This window comes from Lupinus angustifolius, unplaced genomic scaffold (genome assembly GCF_001865875.1).
Source record: "Lupinus angustifolius cultivar Tanjil unplaced genomic scaffold, LupAngTanjil_v1.0 Scaffold_75_23, whole genome shotgun sequence".
Taxonomy (NCBI): Eukaryota; Viridiplantae; Streptophyta; class Magnoliopsida; order Fabales; family Fabaceae; genus Lupinus; species Lupinus angustifolius.
The window spans coordinates 29,346-36,358 of NW_017723607.1; the positions used below are offsets into that span (position 1 = coordinate 29,346).

General features: G+C 34.7%; 1 pseudogene; it reads left to right on the top strand.

Moving 5' to 3' along the window:
* Positions 1–1,885: 1,885 nt before the first annotated feature.
* On the top strand, positions 1,886–6,127 carry LOC109339407 (annotated as a pseudogene).
* The last annotated feature ends 886 nt before the right edge of the window (positions 6,128–7,013 follow it).

Sequence of the window (7,013 nt, forward strand, 5' to 3'; positions counted from 1 at the left end):
GTGTGGTAACACAAGCTTTGGAGGTTTCTACATGCATATCAATCAACCATTTCTTTGTTCAATGATACAACATCTTCCCAATAATTCAAATTTTTTTCTCACGGGTAGTAGCTACCCGCTACCCGTTTCAAAATAGGCGAGCATTACCCATACCCACTCGTACCCGTACGGGTATTCGTGAGTATTTCTGGGTACCCGTGGGTACAACGGGTACCTGCAGATGTCCTATATTATAAATGAATTTTTAATTTTTTACTTATATTATGTTTCAAATGAGATGAAACTTAATTATTTTTGTCCCTTTTGATTGAATATTTGGCAAAAATACCAAATTTATTGGTGTTTTCTATTTGTTGATTTTTTGTTCTCATTTCTTTAACAAAAAATACATATTTTCGTTGTAAACATGTGTGTTTCTACACATGTAATAATATTTGTAGGGTGTTTTACCACGAAACTCAATAAAATATGTAAACAAAGTAAAATGAAAAAATGTACTTAGTGTAATGAATGTTAGAATAATATACTTTTTATTTTAATTAAATATAATATATTAATCATATAAATAACGGGTACATGCGGACACGAATACCATAATACCCGTACCCGCACGTATGTACTATGAGTATTTTTAAAAACCCGTTTATAATACCCACGGGTACCCGTTTGTGATTTGTACTCGTGCCCGTACAGGTTTTACCTGCGGGTACCCATAGGTACTGTTTTTTTTGCCATCCAGATTATTGAGAAACAATCATCTATTTCATGTGTATAAATTATGCTCTTGAAATTGAAATATGGGAAATTGTTTCGAGAACACAAGATGATTTATTGACAATAAATAAACCACGAAAGCCATCAAACGCATTGAGCTCCATTTGTAGAAGTGAATGTTCCATATTATAATTTTAGGTAGGAGATGTGTATCATATCATAAATCAGGTGTATTATTTAAATACTTTATGGCCAGAAGTTAGATATCCGCATGAAAATAATATGCATTGTGATAAAGTTAGGCATGTGAATAGGAGTTGGCATAATGAAAATTATTCCTATCTGAATCTGAAATATATGCATTATCTCTTTCCTCCGAGGCCAGACAAATTATTATTTTTCTTCTTTTTAAATCATCTTTCAAACATCCCAAATTCGCAGTTTTTTCTTTAGGCTTTTATGTATCTTTGATTAGTTTATTTAACATTCGTCAAACAATCAATAATGTCGTTAATTAATTAAACAATAAGTTAGACAAACGACAACAAAATCTCAACATATTATTTTAATATCACTACTTTGATATATTTCACGGGCAACTCATCAATAAAATAAGAAGTTTCTTCACCCTTCACCCAATGTGTCCCCAACCCTATCTCATTCAATCAGATTTTAATATATAATATAAAATAATATATAATTTAAACTTTGTTTTCTACTATTTAATTTTTTGTGATAAATATCAAAATCTGATTGAATATAATAGGATTGGGATCCAATTTGGAAATGCCTGATCTACATTCAAAGCTTCAATTATTAAAGTGAGATTCTGTCTTGAGACTAAAGTGTCAAACTTCAATGTCTTTTTTTGAACCAATTTGCCCACATAAGCCCAACTTAAAGGTGAAAAAATGGCTTATAGTGGCCTACAATGTCACTAATTCTCGTTCATGGGGGAAGACCTACTGTTCTATAAGTCAATCTATTAGTAGGTTGCATACTTATTTTTTTGTTTTTCTTGTTCAATTCTTATGCCATTGAGACTAGAAATTCATAACTTAACGACCTACCATAAAGTAGTATTTACTCATATAATTGCAACGAATCAACTTAGAGACAAAAGCGCATAGCATTGAATACAATAATTATACCACCTTGGTCCTTGGATAAAGAATCCATAACAGCTTCTCATAAAGGTATAGATATTTTTAATTTTGTTTTTCCACCACAACTTGAAGCTCAAGAGATCACTTGACTCTTCTCCTCACAAGCATAATGCTGTTTTCCTTGATATATATTGCATAGACGAACGGCATAACTTATGACAATCATTACCCTTTCTTGAGATAACTCGGATAATAATATGGGAAGCAAGTCCCTTTGCAATTTTTTATTCTTATTATATGCTTTCTTGCTTCATTTTCATTTCTATAATGGGTTAATTGTTTCCCAAGAGATAGAAAAATCAGAAAGTGAAGCACTAAGCAAGCAGGATCCAAAAGGGAAGCATTGGAAATAATCATAGGAGGTGGAGGAGGTGGTAGCTATACTCATGTCCCTTCACCTCAATGCCCTCCACCTCCTCCTCCGCCATGTCCACCACCACCACCACCATGACAACTTACGCGGCTGGAGAAAGCCCGTCTTGTGCTTCTAAATTTCAAAAAAATCATTGATGACCCAAAACAGTACACTAAAAACTGGAACGAGAGCACCAAAGACACATGCAAATTCAAGGGGATACTATGTACCATTGTGCCATATATCCAAACACAACAGAAAAAGCAGTTGCTGGAATAGACCTAAGCCTAGCTGTTATTGCAGGCCACAAGAATACCTATTTATCTCTCTCGGGTTTCTTAGATAGGTTACCTGAATTAACCATCGTTGGAACATACTTTGTTGAAAACTATTAGTGAGAACTTTTGGGTGTGAAATTTAAAAAACTCAAAGTCCGACATAGAAAAGTTAAAAAAAAAAAACAAGTCTCAAGTCCCACATTGGAGAAATGAGGAATATGGAAAAAATTTCATGTTATAAATAGAGACTTCATTATAACTTGCCCAAAGTTGAATGTGTTTTCATTTAACTTTTTCTTTTTTCCTCATATTTTCCTCATATTTTCCTCCGATGCATTTCCGACAAACTTTTCCCCCTTTCTTTTTGTGACACTAAGAATTGGTATAGGTAGCCAAATCGTGAAAATTTTGAGAACTGACACTAGTAGTCAGTATTGAGGGAAAAGAATTGGAAAGGGTAGCCAAATTGTGGGCATTCCGAGAACTGATAGTGGTAGTGAGTATCGTGGGAAGAGAATTGACATGGGTAGCCATATTGTGGGTATTTCAAGAATTGACACTGTTAGCCATATTGGGGGAATTTCGAGAATTAACATTGGTAGCCATATTGTGGTGAGTGTATTCGAGATTGGTTCTTACAGTGCAGTAAGAATTCGATAATAGAGATCTGAGCCGTTTTATCCTGGGGACGGCGTGGTTGATAGTTTGCTTGCACATTTTGGGCAGTGCCACGAAACGTCTTAAAGAGAGCGACCTGATCGTGACTCAGCCAATAAGTATTATTTTGTACCATTTATAATTGTTGCAAGCTACGGTAATAACAATTTTAAGACGTTTCTACTACAATAGCATTCATAGATAATATTACTGGACTGAACAACTATGATCTGAACAAACCATTTCGGTTTGATGGGACTAATTTCAAACATTTGCAACATAAGATGAAATTTTTCCTCACTATTAGAAATGTTGCACATGTTTTGAAAATCAATGTCCTAATGTTGTTGGAGAAAACTGATAAAAAAAGGAAAATGATAAACTAGCTATTACTATAGCTATCTGGAATGAAAATGATTACTTTTATGAATTTCATTTTGAATAAGTTGTCAAATGATCTCTATGAATACTACGCCAAATTAATTTGGTATGCACTTGAGAAATAAGAAAAAAAAAATATGATATTGATATATATATATATATATATATATATATATTACCACTACCTCAAGTATCATATGACTAATGTTAAATCAGTAGAGTCTCAGTCCAATGAGATAAAGAGAATTGCTCATGAAATTCTTAGGAAGGTATGCCCCTAGAGTTTTGAAATCGCAAGTAGAGCCTATGAATGTGTATTCATTGGGTATGATGTAAATAGTATTGCGTATAAGTATTATGACCTTAACATAAAAATGACCATGGAGTCTAACAATGTTACTTCAATGAAGAGAAATTCCTTTTTAAATTGAGGAATAGTGGGGGCACTTTAACTAGTCACATAGTTGTGATTAGAGATAATGATAAAAATAGAAAGGTTTCAAATAGAACCTATAAGAAGTAAGAGAACAAGAACTACATGAAAGTATAAACATGATTATATGGTCTATATATTGGAGGAGAAGCCATCAACTCTCCAAGAAGTTTTGACTTCTTTGGATGTTGATTTGTGGCGAGAAGGCATAAATGATGAGATGGACTGTCTAGAGTCTAAAAAGAAACAGACTATGTTAGCTCAATCCACTATGGAAGTTGAGATGACAGCATTAGCAACAACTAATGAAGAAGCAAGTTAGCTGAGAAGTTTGCTTGGAGGGATTCCCCTATGGGAAAATTGATACCAATTGCGTTGATCCATTGTAATAGTATTGCGATATTGCAAAAATTGAGAACCGCTTTTATAACGGTAAGAAACGACAAATTCTTCGTATGCACAACACCATTAGAGAGTTACTCTCTACATGAGCTGTTATAGTGGATCATGTACGTACTGAGAATAACTTAGCAGATCCTTTGACGAAAGAACTAACTAGAGAGAAAGTCTACTATGAGACTATTGCCCTTAGAACGAGTATCACTCATGATGGTAACTCGACCTAACTAACTATATATCCTAAGAAATAGGTTCAATGGGTAATAACAAGTTGTGAAGTGATATGAGAATGAGCATGCTATAAAATTATGAGAAGCATGATTCCTGCAACATATGTAAGGATGAGTTAAACTCTTAATGAGATCTATACTCCAATTGGAGTGGAGTACATAGGCTACAAGAGTACTCTTGATAGACTCACCTATGTGAATGTGGAAGTGTGGTCCGCTTCCTATGAAAATTTGGGGCATAAATGTCTAGAACGTTCACTATACTGGGATAGATGTGCATGGCCTTTAACGCACATGATTTATAGAATACATCTTTGAAAATGTTGTGTATAGTTTGATGCCAAAGATAGAGTTCAAGACTATCAGTCACTCTAGTAAAATCTGGATCTTATTCACTATGCAAAGGTTCAAGTCGCATGACACCTTTATTTATGCACAATCTTATTGAGACCACAAATATTCTCGGAAATCATTTTTTAATTTCAAGTGGGGGATTTTTGGAACATGGTTTGTTGAAAACCATTAGTGGGAACTTTTGGATGTGAAATCTAAAAAACTCCCAAGTCCCACATAGAAAAGTTAAAAAAAAAACAAGTCTCAAGTCCCACATTGGAGAGATGAGGAACATGGAAAAAATCTCATGTTATAAATAGAGATCTTCTCCCCTCATTATAACTTGAATGCGTTTTCATTTAACTTTTTCTTTCTCCCTCATATTTTCCGCCGATGCATTTCCGACAAACTTCTCCCCCTTTCTTTCCATGGCACTAAGAATTAGCACATGTAGCCAAATTGTGGGAATTTCGAGAACTGACACTGGTAGTTAGTATAGAGGGAAAAAAATTGACACGGGTAGCCAAATTGTGGGCATTTTGAAAACTTACAGTGGTAGTCAGTATTGTGGGAAGAGAATTGGCATAGGTAAACATATTGTGGGTATTTCGAAAATTGGCATTGTTAGCCATATTGTGAGAATTTCGAAAATTGGAACTGATAGCCATATTGTGATGGGTGTATTCAAGATTGATTCTTACAGTGCAGTAAGAATTCGATAACAAAGATATGGGTTGTTTTATCCTGGAGATGACGTGGTTGATAGTGTGCTTGCACATTATGAGCAGTGCCACGAAATATCTTAAAGAGAGAGACCTGGCCGTGACTTAGCCAATATGTATTATATCGTACCATTTATAATTGTTGCAAGCTATGGTAACAATAACCTTTATCCATGCAAACTCTAACAACTTCTCTGGTGGCATCCCAAACCAAATAATCAAGTTCCCTTTTTCTATGAGTTAGATCTTAGTAACAACATACTAGTTGGTGAGTTTCCAAAGCAAGTGCTTTAGGCCGGTAAAATAGCGTTCTTAGATATTAGGTTCAACCATTTCTACGGGTCACTGCCACCACAATTGTTCCAATTTCAAATAGATGTTATTTTCCTCAACAATAACCTATTGGGGATGCTTGAAATATGTTATTTTGAAGTCCTATATTGTCTAGCATTAGAATAGAGTAGAATATCAATGCTATATATTGGACTTAGGTCCCTTGTTGTAATGTGCACCATATATAAGCACCTACCAAATAGAAACACTACATAGGTAGGTAGGCCCATGTTTGTACTAGGGTTTGTAATCCTTATTCTCTAATAATATATTTGTAGCCGCTTAGTGCTACCAGGGTGTAGGCACAATTGGCCGAACCTCGTTACCAAATTCTCTTGTTTCTTCTCTTCTATTTATTCTATGCACTTTATTTGATTGCATGTGACCAACGCTGTGCAACGATCGATTTCGCTGCACCAACAATTGGTATCATAGCCAATTGGTAGATAGCTCTTAAACCATACAACAAATAATGACTAAAGAGGGCGAAGGTGTGATGGCTAGACAAGGTGTGTCAAAGGTACTGACAAATATAGAGTAGATGAGTTGAAGGAGAAGAAAACATGGCGAAACTGTGGTGGGGTGATATATGTTGATCCAGAACCCTAGAAGTTCATGTATAGATCCCTTGATGATATAAACCAACACTAGGAGGTTTGATGATATAGGAGGACATATTGATATATGTCCGCCACAAGGATAGATCCTTTGATGATCCCTTGGTATTTGCCTTAGAAGATTCTCACGTGCTCTTCCAAAATAGGTAAGACTTCATGATGTCTTCATGGCCTTTCAAAGGTGGATGCACGATTTTTATGATGTTTCCACGTGCCCTCCTAGTACATAATTCCTTGGCCATTATTGGACCATGTTACAAGGAAATAAATACATTTCCAACCCTCATATTACATCATTTTAATGAAGCTAAATAAAATACTTAGATAATAATTAAAATAAATCCTAAGACTAAAATAAATCCTAAAACTACCCATGAGAATAAAATCTCTATTTA